The sequence below is a fragment of the Delphinapterus leucas genome, chromosome 8 (assembly GCF_059928025.1).
Source record: "Delphinapterus leucas isolate spDelLeu-1000000601 "Yukka" chromosome 8, BTC_Dleu_Yukka2, whole genome shotgun sequence".
NCBI classification, from domain to species: Eukaryota; Metazoa; Chordata; class Mammalia; order Artiodactyla; family Monodontidae; genus Delphinapterus; species Delphinapterus leucas.
This window is the reverse complement of record NC_143136.1, coordinates 96174472-96192322: the sequence shown is the minus strand read 5'-3', so window position 1 is coordinate 96192322 and position 17851 is coordinate 96174472. Positions and strand designations below refer to the sequence as shown.

The 17851-nt window shown below is 42.7% G+C and overlaps 1 protein-coding gene across 1 annotated transcript in view; it reads right to left on the bottom strand.

Annotated features, from left to right (window-relative positions):
- Positions 1 to 17851, bottom strand: part of NCKAP5 (NCK associated protein 5) — an 870988-nt gene that overhangs the window by 554985 nt on the left and 298152 nt on the right. The window lies entirely within an intron of this gene.

Below are 17851 nucleotides of genomic sequence, written 5' to 3'. Positions count from 1 at the left end.
ATAGTTAGATAAAAACATTAAACAGATACACAGTAGACAATACCTTACAACTGCACATCAAGGCATGAGCATTTGTGGCTTGGTACATCAGGCCAGCAGAAAAGTGCCATGGAATCACAGAAGTGACAAACCTTGATCACACCAAAGCCCTGGTGAAAAGCAAAAGCTTTGGTACAGCACCCATACATTTTTGCCTTCCTCAGGCCTCACCTCTGAGCCCCCTGATGTAACTGCATAACTGATTTATTTTTCATCCAGATGGCTGGCGTCCTGTATACGGACTTAAAATGCTGACTGTGTCTTGGACATGCTTATTCAGTGAGTCTCGAAAGCCATTATTCACTAATTTCACGTGGAAATGAAATTTCAGCTTCCCATTGTGTACAAAGAACTTGGCCACTTATGCCACACACAAAAAGTGCTTTTTGCCAGGCAGGGGTGGAATGCAAAAGCCTTCCTGTGTGCTTCCCTGGCTCAGGCCCAAGCTGGCATATGGCGGCCCCGCCAACCACCACCATATAGAATACTAGGTGAATGCTTTAAGCAAGCCCTAATAATGTGATTTATAAAGCACGCACTGGATGGCTGCTGTTTGCCTCTATTTTCATCCAGGATAGCAGATTAATCTTATTTCAAATAAAAGCATTTGACTACGTGTTGCTCCCTTGCACCCACTCTCCCAACATTACCAGCTGCTAACATTTTGGTATATCTAGAAATAATCATGAGTTTCTAAGCTTCCTTCCTTTGCCATTTTCTTATTCTAGAATGCAATCCTCAACATGGGCTTCACTTTCTGTTTGCTGTCTGGGACTAACAGGCAAAGGAACCTGGCTCTTTGAGAGCAAGTTAAAGGTCTTAGCGAAGCTCACAGGCTTTCCTCTGGTGCAACGTTCCCACGCTGTGCTTATAAACAACTATTGATAATTCCAGAAATTGTCTGCTTTCAGAGGTCAAAGAACTCCCTTCCCCTCCCTCTTTGGGGTTTTAGTTCAGAATCAGCAGTGCTACTCAGTAGTCATAAATAAAAAGTCCCATGTAAAGATACGTGAACATTTCATACCGTCACGGAGGAGCTCAAACATTACCAAAACCATCAGAAACATTATCACAGTCACTGGTGATTTCTAGCCCTGAAATCTGACTTTGGGATCTTCCCAAGAAGATTCATTTACATCGTGTTTGCAAAAGACAATTTGTATTTATAAATTGAGGCACGTATCCAGCACTCAGCAAGGGATGCAACAAGTCATACCCTGGGATAATGGCTGTCTATCGAGATCCTTTCTCCTCTCATTCTGAGGACTAAAGAGTTTTTTCTTTTCTCTTACTTTTATCTACCCTGCCATATCCCTCTGTTCTTCCCCCATATCTGCAGGGGGCTAATAACCCTCCTTCTTTCAGATATCCCAGGAATGTGTTTTTGTCCAATTGGCCTTCCCCAGGCTTGTCTCCTAGATAACTGAATTTCAGGATGAGATGAGTGATACAGATTATAGGGATATTTGGGGCATTAAAAATAAACACGATCAAGACAAAAGAGCTCCATTTTTATTTGGAATTACTCATCCAATTCCTGAAAATAACCAATGCTGTCAGCACTGACTGCGTAAATACCCTGTTTTCTTTTCTTTTCTTTTTTTAAACAACAAAAACAACTGGTAGTGCATTCAGAAAAATTAACTTTGACTTGTTCCTGGAATCACAGTCGACTCCAAAGAAAGGGAGATGGCTTTGCATCAAAAAAGTGAATGTGCTTTAAAAACAAGAAACCGGCTCTAGCATGGAGGAGACATCCAGAGACAAAGAGTGGTGGCTCCAGGGTTTCTAGAGGGGACCTTCAAAGGAGTCACCTGGTCAGAATGAGGGGGCAGGGTATTTGCCTGGAAGCTGTATCTGCAGGGCCAGCTCACATTTCTTAATCAGACTGTGGCTTTACTGAAAGTGGCTGAGCGGGTGGCTAATGGAAATGCCACCATTAACTGTGTCAACGCAGACTTCGTAAACCCCTAAAAGAATACAGCTACCGCATGCAGTATCAGCCAGACCCTTCTTAGAAGTCAGCTTGGATCTATGAGCCTTAAAAGAAATGTAAATGACAGGACACACATTCTTGAAAAAACAATAGAGGTACTCAACCCTGGCACGATCCTCAACTGAGAGACAGATAAACATTAGTGTGTCATACAGAGTGAAGAAAGTCAGAAAGAGAAAGACAAATACCGTATGCTAACACATATATATGGAATTTAAGAAAAAAAAATGTCATGAAGAACCTAGGGGTAAGACAGGAATAAAGACACAGACCTACTAGAGAATGGACTTGAGGACACGGGGAGGGGGAAGGGTAAACTGTGACAAAGCGAGAGAGAAGCATGGACATATATACACTACCAAACGTAAGGTAGATAGCTAGTGGGAAGCAGCCACATAGCACAGGGAGATCAGCTCGGTGCTTTGTGACCGCCTGGAGGGGTGGGATAGGGAGGGTGGGAGGGAGGGAGACGCAAGATGGAAGAGATATGGGAACATATGTATAACTGATTCACTTTGTTATAAAGAAGAAACTAACACACCATTGTAAAGCAATTATACTCCAATAAAGATGTAAAAAAAAATAAAATAAAGGGAATAATTAGATGGCAAAAAAAAGAAGACGTGGCACATATACAATGGAATATTACTCAGCCATAAAAAGAAATGAAATTGAGCTATTCGTAATGAGGTGGATGGACCTAGAGTCTGTCACACAGAGTGAAGTAAGTCAGAAAGAGAAAGACAAATACCGTACGCTAACACATATACATGGAATTTAAGAAAAAAAAATGTCATGAAGAACCTAGGGGTAAGACAGCAATAAAGACAGAGACATACTAGAGAATGGACTTGAGGATATGGGGAGGGGGAAGGGTAGCTGTGACAAAGCGAGAGAGGGGCATGGACATATATACACTACCAAACGTAAGGTAGATAGCTAGTGGGAAGCAGCGGCATGGCACAGGGAGAGCAGCTCGTTGCTTTGTGACCACCTAGAGGGGTGGGATAGGGAGGGTGGGAGGGAGACGCAGAGGGAAGAGATATGGGAACATATGTATATGTATAACTGATTCACTTTGTTATAAAGAAGAAACTAACACACCATTGTAAAGCAATTATCTCCAATAAAGATGTAAAAAAAAAAAAAAGTGAATGTCTATTCTTCCTCCTTCTCTCACCTATTACAAATCATTATTGGGAAGGTGTTTTACTAAAAGGCCCCTACTATGGAGTGCTTTATACAAAAGATCAGGGCCTCACTGGCACAAATGGTAGATGAGTATAAAACTAGCACAACATGATATACCTCAATGTATAGCTTGTGTCCAAAATAAAAAAAAGAAAACTTCGTCCTAATACTGTTACTTTTGGATTTGAAGTGTCTGTTGTTTTTGGCTGACCTTATTATAATGAACATCAAAAGCAATCACTTTTAGGGTCCTTTGAGAAATCATTCTCTGTACCCATCTTTAAACAAAAAAAGGTTAAGAGCAGTAAAAAGGCTGGATTCTTCTATAAGTTAAGTACAGCCCCCATTTTTAAAATCATGAAATAGAATTTCAATTGCTAGGGAGCTGCTCAACAAAGTTGTACCTGGGGAGAATCTTTCTACAAGATTTTTGAACAGAAAGGCAGCTCTCGTCAAATCTGGGATAGGTGATGGGATTCTCACAACAAAGCAAGTCTGCTTCCAACAGACCCTAGATTGAAGCATTTCGCAGCATTTCATCTACGGAATAACTAGGTTCCTGAAAAAGACTTGTCTTGGTAGCTACCGTAGAGCAGTAAGGTAGCAAGGGGAAAAATGCCGTGACAGCATTTTCTTTTGATTCAGCCCAGTAGCTATGGAAACAATCTTTTAAAGTCCAATTGGTCCCCTTCCCTGCAAACCACATAAAATAAAACTATTTCTCACCCTCGTGGATTCCATGCTGGGGGCTTCATTTTTCAACACGTTCAACTTATCTAAGCCCTCTCCAGCTCTAGGTATTTGCAAGCTGACGCTATCATATTTGATCAATACCATGGATTTAAATTAGAAAACCCATGAAGGCAGGCGTTTCTAAATAAGGCAGCAAGGAGTCCTAACGCCCAAACAACGAGGATAAACATCTGTTCAACATGTGCCCCAAGAAATGCAATGTTTGCTTCTTTACATTTCTCTATTTCTCCTCTTCTCCGAGGTAAGAAAGCATGTGAAGTCCCATCAGTTGTAATGTCATCAGTGCATGAGTTTTGGCTGTACATACACCACAGGCTGGGAGTGGCAATTCAGGGTTAAGAGTTTCCTTCTATTTAAGATTTTTCATTTGTGGCTCCCTCAACAGGAACATGGTAGACAAGCCAAAAAAATAAAGCAAGGCTATGGTCTGACTTTTTTCCTACATGGATTTTAATCATAATCCTTTCAAAATGGAACTCTCTTCAGAAAGTTCTTTCTAGATGTAGTCACTCTAATCTTTTGAGGTTTACCATTAATTTTTTTTTTTTTGCGGTACGCGGGCCTCTCACTGTTGTGGCCTCTCCCGTCGCGGAGCACAGGCTCCGGACGCGCAGGCTCAGTGGCCATGGCTCACGGGCCCAGCCGCTCCGCGGCATGTGGGATCCTCCCGGACCAGGGCACGAACCCATGTCCCCTGCATCGGCAGGCGGACTCTCAACCACTGTGCCACCAGGGAAGCCCCTACCATTACCATTTTACATCTTAATTATACTTAAATATTTCTTTTCGTACCTAATTTGATAAAGACAGATGTTCTTTGTCCTACTCTAAATACCACTTTAATTCATCTTTATTGTCTCTTATTTTCCTCAGTCAAATCCCCTCAGTATCCATTTCCCTGTATACAACCTTCTCTCATCAACAACCCCAACCGTGAAACTTGCAAAATCAACATCGAGTACCTACTATCTTACAACATGCATGAATGTCTCTCATTGATTTTGTCAGTCTCATCTTTCTCTTTCACTCTCATAAAATTTATTCATAGCCCATTTGTAGAATCCTATAGTGCATGGTTAGCATGACACTTAAAAAATGCCCAAGACAATCTTAAAGAACAACAAAGCTAGAGGACTTTTATGCTGTGTTAAGAGCTATTATAAAGTTAGAGAATTGAGACAGCGTGTCTAAAGAAAAAATAAACAAAGGGACCTATGGAACGAAATGGAGTCAGAAACAGACTCATATATAGACAGTCATTTGACATATGACAAAGATAACAAGAGAAAGTATTTGGGAAAGAGTGGTCTTTTTACTGCGTGATTTGGGGTCAGCTGGGTATCCACTGGGGGAAGAAATGACTCTTGATCTTTAAATCATAAGGATCAATCCATTTCTGGGTGACTACAAATATAAATATAAAAGATAAGACAACAAAGTATCTACTTAAAAAATCATAAGAACATATATTTTCATGAGTTTGGAATAGGCAAGGGTTTCTTAAAGAGGACTCAGCAGGTACAAAGCGTAAAGGGGAAAAACTGACAAATCAGCTTTATTAATACTAAGAACTTCTCCTCTTCGAAAGACACATTCAAGAAAATGAAGAGGTAAGCCTCAGGGTAGGAAAATATATTTGCAATATCTATATCCAATTAAGGACTTGAATCTGTAATATAAAAAAAAACTACTACAAATTAATAAGAAAAAAGAGATATAACCCACTGGAAAAATGGGCAAGTGACTTGAACAGACCATATCACAAAAGAAGATATTGAAATGGTAAATAAACATATGAATATCAGTTTCATTAGTCATCAGAGAAATGCAAACAAAACCACAATTCAATACTGCTACTACCCACCAGAGTGGTTAAGTTTTTTAAAAAAAAAGGAAACACCAAGTGTCTGTGGGCAAAGATGTAGAGAAAATGGAACTCTCACAAATTAATGATTTAATTTTATCAAAGGGAAAAAGGAGACAGTGATAGCAAACACTAGACGATTATAATGCTGGCACCAACAGCTACCATACCTTCCCACAGCTGTGCTGTAGGGAATGAGAAAGGATGATGGTTGAGGATTGAATTTATCTAGTAATGCCTCGTGAAAGAGGTGGATGTGAACCTGAAGCAGAGACAAGTGCAACACTGAATCTGTAGTCTGAGGAGGGAGTGATAAGAACGATTCTAGGGAGGGAGGATGCTGGGGCAGATGAGTGGTGATTGTAAATAGACTAAACTTCCACAGTGAGGTCTGTAAAGAGGAGCCGCTGAGGAAGAAAACGCTGAATACCAAGTTCTATTCTAATGGGGAAAAAAAAAATCATTGTTCACCCTTAGACAGAATAATGGCATGAAAAAAGCTTGTGAAAAAAGATTTATTCATTCAACCACATTTATTGCCGCTCTCTGCAAACTTTTTCAAACTGGGAAGTGATATATTAGTTGAAGATTAAAATCATTTTACTGCAACCAATTTTCCATAGCCATTTTGCTAAAACCAGTATTCCGTAAGAAGAGGGTAGACTAGAAAACACACAATACATTACACAGACCCTTAGCAAGAAGGTACATACTGCAATTGATCCAGGATCAGTGACGGATACATGGTGGAGGTAATATGAGGAATGTACGCAATGGCTAACTCATCAAGCTTGCCTTCGTTTCATTTGGTGCTATAGCATTGTTTTAAGAAACTTGTTTTCATCCTGTGTGTGTATGTGTCCTGCATGTGTATAAATTCACAGGTATATGTGCACTGAGTTGAAATATAAAGTGTATTTCTTACTGTGGTTTGCAGGCAGAGAAACTTGGAAAACATGCCCCTAGAAGTAGAGCTCTGTAGAATGCGTCTGAACAAGGAAAGGCTTGAATGTGTGCCAAAGAATGCTGAGTGATGAACAGATACACAGTAGATGAATGAACAGCCAGTGTAGAGTCTAGAATAAGGGTCTAGAGTAAAAGTCTAGAGTAAGATGACATTCAGACCTTCCCCAGTTTCTGCTTAAACCTTAGGGTTATTTACTTCTCCCTGAATGTCCTATTTCCCAGGCCTCTTTTCAAGACCATCAAATGAGGCTGGAATTTAAGCATTTTACACCCAATTCTTTCCATCTGATCTACCTAGCAAATGCTGAGATCTTGCAGCTCCAACCAGTTATATCACATGTACCATTTAAAGTAATGTTCATTTGCATTTTTAAAATTTTGTTGGATTATACACTTGATTTACAATCTTGTGTTAGTTTCAGGTGCACAGCAAAGTGATTCAGCTATGTATGTACATATATTCATTCTTTTTCAGATTCTTTTCTCGTGTAGGTTATCCCAGAATATTGAGCATTCTGAGTTCCCTGTGCCATACAGTAGGTCCTTGTTGGTTATCTACCTTACATATAGTAGTGTGTGTATGTTAATCCCAAGCTCCTGGTTTATCCCTCCTCCTTCCACGTTTCCCGTTTGGTAACAGTAAGTTTGTTTTTTGATATCTGTAAGTCTGTTTCTGCTTTGTAAATTCTAAACTGCGTTCCATTTGGATACACCCAGCCCTGCCTAAAAAGGATCAAATAACTGGCGACTTGAGGCGGGATTGTGCGTTGTCTTTTCTTTAACTTATCTCGATAGTTACGTCTCTACATCATTTTCACTAAATAAATCCAGTTGCAGTGAGGCCGATGGCTGTTTTATGATCGTGCCATTAATGATGTTGACATTAAAAACTGTGATGAATGTTAAAAATAATTTTTTACATAGAGCAATTTTATTCTATGGTAATTTCCTACCCCCTTAAAATTATGCAGCCTTCAATTAAAAGAACATAAAAACTTCTCAACCCCTTCAAATTTTACAGCACTAAATTAAAATCCAATAAGCAGTCTCTACCCATGCCTCCACCCTCATCACTTTAAATTAAAAAAGAAAAACTCACTAGGAACCCAAGATCTCAGGCAGTAAAAGCATTCCAATCAGCTACACAAAGCATTTATTGTGCGATAATGTCCATGAATAGTTAAAGGCCCACTGAAATATCTGAATATACGTTTTCTTTATAGAAGCTTATACTGGGAGTGGAGAAGGCCTTCATTCACTCTGAAACCCGGCGACCTGGAAGTAGGCAGTCACGGAATATCTCAAGTGTATATTCACTTCCTCTTCTGCACAGCTCTCTGCCTTTCCCCATACTCTGTGGTTCTGCAATTTCCCCCCTGTCCCCTCACATCCCTATTTTCTGCTGAGGCTACTTGAAGTCATGTTCGTCTCATGTTACTCGTTCCAGAATTACTCTAAAATACTTTCAGATATGTTACTATATCAGGAAAAGGGAATTGAAACTTTCAAAGTCCAGTCTGCAGTTGCTCTGCCAACAAGGCCATATGCTGATTGCTTACTTACTGACCCACCGTATTTCTGATGAAGTGTTCAAAGCAGTTTAGGAATTCATCCCTAAAAGCTGCATGGATATTCTGGAGAAACTATTCTCTTACTGCCCAGGAAGAAAACAGACTCGATGTTGAAAGGGGAAACCAGTAATGAACTTGGCCATGGGCAGCTGCCTTCCTATCAGTCAGTCACATGACCTCCCCTGATTTCATGACAGCCATTTTTAGAAGATGGTACAATTATAATGCTACATTGACTAAGTGGGTGAGTCTATCTGCATTGCTATTGTTTTGGGACTAGCTATTTCTAAATCTACACCCAGTCACACAGGGACTATGCATGCTCACGTCATGCCGCATGCTACTCAGAAAGTTCCCTTTTGTCTATCTCAAACAAAACCACCCAGGGCTCCATCAAACCAAAGGCAACCTGCAGTTTGGGGATGGAGAGAACGGGCACGTGTCCCAGCCCCACGCTCCTCTCCCACACCCTTCCTCTACAGCAGGCGCTAAACGGTATATGGGACACTAACGTGTGAGACCATTTCAGGATTGGAGCCAAGAGCCTTGGTTTCTAGTCCACATTCTGACACCAACTTCCCATGTGTTGTTGGACAACCCACTTGAACTTTCTAGGCTTTAGTTTTCTAATTTATAAAATGCAGGGGCAAGATGATGCTGAAGTACACCTCAGCTTTAAAATTCAGCTGCATAGTTGATAGGTTTACAGTGGTACCCTTTGCTCAGACTGATCTAGTACACAGCACACACAGAACACGACTTGCTCCTGCTTATTCACCTACTGGGTCAACAGACCCAGCCCTGGTCCTTGGGAAAACCTTCTTCCTTCCTAAATTCCAACCAATAACTTATCAGTTCAGAGAAAAATAATGCTCTCTCCACTGTAGAGTTGTTGAAGGGCACTACCCCTTGCGTGTTTCTCAGTATCCTACCTTCTCATTTTTTTCCCTTCCTCTGAGTCTGACAAGGAAGATGTCTCAACATTCATTTATCCTGGACTTTGGATGCCCCTTTAGTCTCCCCCTGCAGCCCACAATCTGTACCCCGTCCCTGATTCCTTTATATCCCCATTCAGGTAGCTATGGTTGGCAAAATAATGCCCATCCCCCCCAAATAAAGATGTCTACCTCCTAATCACCGAATGTATAAATTTGTTAACTTACATGGCAAAAGGGACTTTGCAGGTGTGATTAAGTTAAAAACCTTGACGTGGGGAGATGATCCTGGACTATCTGGGTAAGCTCCATGTAGCTATAAGGGTCCTTATAAAAGGGATACAGAAGAGTTGGAGTCACAGAAAGAGATGGGGTGACGGAAGCAGAGATCAGAGTGATCCCATTGCTGGAAGAGGGCCACAACCCAAGGAACGCGAGCAACCTTCAGAAGCTGGGAAGTCAGGAAGCAGATTCTCCCCTAGAGCCTCCGGAAGGAACATAGCCCTGCCGACAACTTGATTTTAGGGCTTCTGACCTCCAGAATCTTAGGACAATACATCTGTATTTTTTAAGTCATTTTTTTTAAAGTTTGTAGTAAGTTGCTACAGTATCAAGAGGAAACAAATACAGTAGTCATTATTAAACTATTTCTCTTTGAGTCCCCCCAAGGAAGATAAACCACATCCTCTCATCACATCCTGCGCCTTTATCAGTTCTCACGATGGCTCTGCTACAAAATTTAATATATCTAAAGCCTTTATATTCACAAATCTAGTGCAGAAAAGATCAATGCAGGTATTCACTTGGAAACGAGGAAGAAACTGTATCACCCACCTGCAAATGTAGCAGTCAGACAAAGGTTCCAAGTAGACAGAAGAAGCACTTAGGGAGTTGGTTCCAGAGTGATAAATGCTGTGCTCTTGCCGACCCCAGTCCTGGCCATGGGGGTCCCTTCCCAACTCCATGCCTGAGAGGGCACAATGGTCATCAACTTTCCCAAAGTGGGGAGATACATTCTGGGCAACCCCGGTTGACCCAGGATCCTCCACTGATTTCCAGACAGGGTCAGGTCCCAAGGTACCTGGCTTAGGCTGGACCCTGACTTGAAAGCATCCTCGTCAGTCAGGGAGGCTACATGGATGACTAGAGCCAAGTGGCATGTAAGTAGAGTCCTCTGTACCCACTCTGGAGACCACTCACATCAGCCTCTAGTCTTGTTATGGAGCTGAACTCTGTCTGGTCATCAGCAAGCCCTCATGCAACACTGGCTCTGCAATCAGCACCGTGTTCCTTGTCTCTGGAAGCAACGCCACCAGTGAGCCTTTAGTCTGGCATAACACCCTGCTAGATGGTGCCCACATTCAAAGGGCCTCCTGGCTCACACCTCTTACTTCAGCCCCAGAACAGCTTAACCCATCATAAATGTGTCCCTCCCTCCACTTGTTATGACTTTTCTGGTCGCCGCTATGCCCCTCCTTGGAGCACGTCCCTGACCCTTCTGGCTCTGATTTAGATGTGACACCATCTCTCCATGTCACAAAAACTCTCTATGATTGGTCAGATAATATTCCCCATCACCATTAAACTGTCCACAGCCTAGTCCCTGAAACCTGTGAAAATATTACCTTACGTGGCAAAAGGGACTTTGAAGCTCTGACTGAGTCAAGGATCTTGAGATGGGGAGATGATCCTGGGTTATCTGAATGGTTCCAATTTTATCACAAGGATCCTTGTAAGAGGGAGGCAAGGAAGGTCAGTGTCAGAGAAGGAGATGTGGCAATGGAAGTAGGGGTCGGAGTGGCCCGATGGCTGGAAGGGTGCCTTGAGCCATGGATGCAGGTGGCTTCTGGAAGCTGAAACTGACAAGGAAATGGATTCTCCTTAAGAGCCTCCAAAGGAATCAGTCTTGCCGACACCTTGACCTTAGAACTACAAAACCCATTTCAGACTGCTGACCTCCAGAACTGTAAGACCATGAATTTGTATTGTTGTAAGCCACTAGATCTGTGATAATTTGTTACAGCAGCATTAGGAGACTAATACACTCTCCCAGACTGCTCTGGGTACCACTATCCCCAGTCTGACCTGACCCCAGCACCCTTCTTCCTTTGTTTTCCTGCTTTTTCCCAGGGAGTGCTTACTGAGTACCTTCTACGTGCCAGCGCTGTGCACCATACTAATTAGAGAACAACGCACAGTCTCCACATGTATGAAGCTGACCATCTGACCCCAAAACACTAACAGCAAATGTTATGAGAGCTACAGAGGAGGCATAAAATGTTCTCCATGGACTGGATGTTTGTGTCTTCCCAAAACTCATATGTTGAGGCTCTAATCCCCAATGTGAAGGTGTTTGGAGGTGGGGCCTTTGGGAGGTAATGAAGGTATGAGGGGGGAACCCTCGTGAACGGGATTTGCACCCTTGTAAAAAAAGACACAGGGGCTTCCCTGGTGGCGCAGTGGTTAAGAATCCACCTGCCAATGCAGGGGACACGGGTACGAGCCCTGGTCCAGGAAGATCCCACATGTGCAGCAACTAAGCCCATGCGCCACAACTACTGAGCCTGCACTCTAGAGCCCGCGTGCCACAACTACTGAAGCCTGTGTGCCACAACTATTGAGGCCCGCCAGCCTAGAACCTGTGCTCCGCAACAAGAGAAGCCACCACAACGAGAAGCCTGTGCACTGCAAAGAAGACCCAATGCAGCCAAAACTAAAATTAATAAATTAAAGAAAAACACACAGGAGAGGACACAGCAAGAAGCTGGAGTCTGCAAGCCAGGAAGAGATTCCTCACCAGACACCGGATTTCCTGGTACCTTGATTCTGGAATTATGAGAAATGAATGTATGTGGTTTGAGCCACCCAGTCTGTGGTATTTGTTACAGCAGCCCCAGCTGACTAAGACACTACCCGTGGGAGCACATGGTGGACGGCTGACCTAGTCTCTGGAGGAAGGAGGCTTAAGCTAGACCTGAAAGACGAGGAGGCCTTAGCCTAGATAGAGCAGGGAGATAGCAGCCAGATGGGCTTTGTAGGCAGAGGAAAGAGGGTGGGTGAAGAGGGAAGGTGGAGAAGGCAGGCCACGTCGGGCCCAACTTTTAGGCCACGGCAAAGAGTGGTTTCTTGTTTTTGCTTCTGCTTTAACTTCAATCTAAGTGGAGGGGTTTTAAACAGAGGAATGACAGGATATCTGCAAACGGCAGGTGCCTGTGATGAAATTAGGGCATGGGTGCCAGAGCATAAGGAAAAACAACAGGTTCAAGTCTTTGAGGGGTTGATGAAATGTACAAATGTTTCCCAGGCAGCGTATACATTAATCCACACCTACGAGATAAACCTTTATCAGAAACAATCCATCTTTTGGTGAGCTGGCCACGGAGCAGTGCCCAAGGACCTGGGACAAGAGAGAAAACATGCCAGGGAGTGGGGAGGAAGCGTGCAGCCAGGATGGCCCCCGGGGGACCAGGCGCCCAGGACCTGGACCTTGGGTGACCCGCTGGCGAGCAGCCCAGACCCCAACTGAGCAGGGCAGGCACAGAAGGGCAGCCCACTTCACATTGCGCTCCTAGTTGGAAGCCCGGGGGCGCTGAGCCCTGCATCGCACCCTTGGCATCCACCACGGGAATGGACGTGATTTTATCCCTGGCTGAGTTCACAGCCTCACAGCAGAGATGAATCTGGGCGCATGCCACCCTGAAAGGGTGCTGGGAAACCGTGCCACACGTGCCTCCCGAAGCCTTGAGGGGAATGGAGGATGAGACCATCTGCTTCTGAGGCAGGCTCTGCCCTCCTGGGCATCTCGCGGCCTGCTAATTCCTCAGTGGACCCACGTCAGAAACAATTCTCTCAGATTTCTTTCTATTTGCCTTTGAAGCATATAGCTGCTGCTAGTCACAGCCAGAGCAGTGGAACAGAAAAAAGACAACTGTATATATGCTGATCCAGACCCTAAAACTGCCACTGAGCTTCCCCAAGGCCAGCCCAGGCCTTCCCAGGACAGGTCAGGCCTTGGATAAATGTGCCGGTCATTATTTGGTGACACGGCTCTGACCTCACCAGGCACAAGGGTTTCAAGGGGGACAATAACACTAAATACAGCATCCAGCACATCGCAGATGCCAAAAAAAAAAAGCATATAAAATCGTTCATTATTGACTGTGCAAGGCACTATTGCAACTGTAACCTGAAGCAAGTTTGCAGCTCAATAAGAATTTAGATGTTAAGTTTAGAAAATGCAAATGAAATCAGTGCATACACAGAAACCTGAACTCTTTTAACATTTATTTTCACAAGCTTATTTCTTTTAAGAGCCACGAAACCCAGACATGATACAAATGCCTATTTCTGCCCCATGAATAATCAACCTCATTTTGTTTATCTGAGTGGCTCTCTGAAATGGAGGTCTTAGACCCTGAAACTATCAGGAAGTCTCCTCATGTTTGGCTGTAGCCATAACCCACTCAAATATTATTTTAATTTCTTTAGGAAAAAATGATTTCACAGACCCTGAGTTCAAGAATTGGAACTGCGTAACACAGGGGGAAGGTAGCTTCAGTGAGTTAACATCATCCTTCCAATACCTTCCAATACCTGAAGCATCATTATTCAGTCTCATCCCCACATCTCCTGATTAAACAAACAAGAGAACGGAAGCTTGGTGTGCAGACTGGAGAGCTGTTTATTAGCCATGAGGAGAGAGTTCCTGGCAGGAAAGTTTACTTAGAAAAGCTAAAAAGTCATTTTTTCCAGAGGTCTTTAAAAAGAAGAAATAAATATACCTGCTCAAGTCAGTTTTGATATAACCATGCCTAGAAGCAGCTGAAAAGAGATTCTCTGAGCCTCCATTCTCAGCCCAGGGCTCTCTTTCTGGTCACACAGACACACAAAAGCACAACCTCCAACAACATCATGACTCACAGACGTCGATCGCTGGCCGAAGCTGAGTACCTGCTCAGCACCACCAGACACCATCAGATCAGATCACAGAAGATCTGTGAGCAAAGCACTACTGCTATGAAACAGTCACTTTTCAACTCCAAGGACACATTTCTGCTGCCCTGACATTGATTTAGGCAAAGAAGATGCACTAACATTTTCCTACATCCTTGTGGGAGTGAGCCCAGCCATCCCCTTTCTAGAACAGAAGTTTTTGAAGCCAGAGTCAGGCTGCCTGGGAGCAATACCAAATGCAGATGAAGAAAGCTTCTCTTCAGTGCCAGCCGAAAGGAGAGGCCAGAAGCCTTCGAAAGTTCTAATACAGGACGCCTGCAAATTTAAATTCAGGACTGTGGTGCTGCCGGTAGAATTCATCCCAATGCTCAGAATGATCTTCTGAAGGAGCTATTTACAAAAGCAAGCCACGGTCCTTTCCCATCCTCCTGAGGTGGGTGGCGAGCCCAGGGTGGCTCTGTCAACTACAGTTTTTGTGGCATGTGAGGTGAAGGCCCTGCCAGGTACCTTCTGGACAGAGGGATTCATTCACATCCCCAGCCCTGTTACAGAATAACCGGTTCTGTGTTTCAGGGTAAAGATGCCAACCTTTCCCAAGTTGCCCTTCTCTGAAGTGGACAACTGTAACAGAACTGCTGATGGGAAACGGGGCAAGAAGCCCCCAACTTTGTGGTGACGCAAAGCACACTGATAATGCTCGATGCATTTCAAAATATATTAAGTGTTTTTAAAATTTTTTATTGAAGTATAGTTGATTTACAGTAAATCAACTATACTTCAATAAAAACTTTTTCAAAGATACATGCACCCCTATGTTCATAGCAGCACTAGTCACAACAGCCAAGACATGGAAACAACCTAAATGTCCATCGACAGATGAATGAATAAAGATGTGGTTCATATATACAATAGGATACTACTCAGCCATAAAAAAGAACGAAATAATGCCACTTGCAGCCACATGGATGGACCTAGGGATTATCATACTAAGCGAAGTCAGTCAGAAAGAGAAAGACAAATACCATATGATATCACTTAAATGCAGAATCTAAAATATTACACAAATGAACTCATCTACGAAACAGACTCACAGATATAAAGAACAGACCTGTGGTTGTCAAAGGGGGGTGGGTGAGGGAGGGATGGATTGGAAGTTTGGGATTAGCAGATGCAAATTATTATGTATATATAGGATGGATAAAAAACAAGGTCCCACTGTATGGCACAGGGAACTATATTCAATATCCTGTGATAAACCGTAACGGAAAAGAATATGAAAAAGAATGCATACATCTATAACTGAATCACTTTGCTGTATGGCAGAAATTAACACTGTAAATCAACTATGCTTGAACAAAATAAATTAAAAAAAACAAAATAGACTAAGTGTTCATCTCTGTGCCCAAGAAAGAAGATTCCTTCAGAAATATAATGAAAGAGGAAAAAAAGAATTAACATGTCTTGAATATCTTCTGTATGCCAGGCCCTCTGCTAGACCCTGTACTTAATTTACTTCATTTAACATTCATGACAAGACTATGGAGTTATTAAGGCAAGTATTATTCTTCTCTATTTCATGGAATAGATAGTATATCCCACAAATAAAGCAAATGAAGGCTGGAGAGTAGAGAAGTTAAAGGCTGGGGTTCACGAAGTGGAAAGTGGCAGAATTAGGAAACGTACTGGGACCTCAGGTCCTACCTACCAGCCCTTCTTCTCCTCAACACCCTCCACTCGTTACACTTCCCTGCTGCTCCCACCATGCCCATCCCCATCCCATTTCACCGCATTTGTCACTGGAATGGAATCAAGATGAGGAGGCAACATCTCAGTTGCAGATGCTCTGTAATGAGACTCTATTTCTGCTTTTTTCAAGCTTCGCACCATTGGAAAGGTCATTTAAAGTCCTAGACTCAGTTCCTTTATCTATAGAATGGGTATAGAGGCCAAACCTAGGTGTATTACAGTGAGAAAGAAAGGAGGGGAAATATATGCAAAAGTGGTTTAAGATAAAAAACTCAAATGTGAGGTGGTATTATCACAAAGTCCCACCCAGGCATGTTCCACCAGCTCCTCTACCGTGTGAAACTCATCATGAGAGAGAACAGTGGACTCTAGCATATTCTTTAGAAGAGCAACCAGGTTATCTGCCTTCCGTTAACTCATGGAGTGGCAGAGAGGCATAAATCCTCTGCTCACAGACTGACTGGAGCTGTCTTATTCATGGCACCACCGCAAAGGCATGGGAAAGGCATCCCTAAAACCTTTAAATAATCAGAATGACCATGATAGTCGGTCTCCTCCAAAGATGACCACCCAATGACCCATACATTTAGGTGTCCATGTCCTGGTGTAGTTCCCTCCTTCACCGCAAACAGGTTGGTCCTGTGAATCCCTATAATCTATAGAACCTGGCAGAAGTATTACCCTGCCACTTCCAGGACTCAGCTTTAAGACGGTCTAGAATCTTCTATCTTTGCCCTGAGTCACCATGTAAGAAGTCCTGTTGGAGAGACCAAGTGGAGTGAAACACAGACTCAGCCGTCCCAGCATCCCTGCTGAGCCTAGCCTTCTAGCCATCCCACCAAAGCAACAGACGTGGGTGAGTCATCTTGGATACTACAGCCTGGTGGAGCCCCCAGAGGATGGCAGTCCCAGCCAACATAAGGCACAAAAGAACCACCCAGCTGAGCCCAAGCAACTCAGAACTGTGAAAGAGAGTACAACGGTAGTTGTCTTAAACCCTAAGGTCAGGAATTGTTTATCATGCAGTTTTAGAAAACAGTAACAAGGAGAGGAAGAAGAAGAGGGGGAAAGCTATCTCCATCTGAACCTTCACTACATGCCTCATCCTTTACATAAATCATCTAATCTTCACTAACGCAGGCTTTATGGTACCAATTTACACATGAAGTTGGATGAGGCTAAGTAAGTTATCTAAGGTCGAGGAGAGATGGATTTGAAGCTCAGCTCTGACCGCAAAGTCCATTTTCTTAATAACTGTGTTATACTTTTCACAAAATATATCATATAATTACTGATCCCTGACGCATAGTTGGAAAATTGGGTTCACAAAAAGAGTTGCTAATTATTAGACACTTATTTTAAGTAATATAAATGGAGGCCTTGTGTTACAGTGAAAATAGCTCTCAACGAGGGGCTCGGAAACTTGAACTTGACTTCTGACCTAACTACCAGCTGTGTAAAAATGAACAAGCAATTTGACTACCAAAAGGTTCCTTCTATAAAAAATGAAAATAATGTCTTAGATTTCTGCGGCACTTGTGGGATCAAAATGATATATTTAATATAAAGAACTTCTGCAAGCCAAAAAGGAAGATAAAAGTCCAATACAAATGTGAAGAATTGTTGAATTAACTTGACATTTCTCTACTCCGTAGTTATCACAGAAGTTCTGTTTCAAACTGTGCTTTCCTGCCTCCTTCCAAGATAAATGTTCATATAAATACTGTTTTGTTTGAGCTTTGGAACACATCACTTTTTTAAAAACGGGAAATAAACTCAAAGACAGCTATTTAATACATCACCACTTTTTATTAATATTTTTGGAGGCAAATTTGTA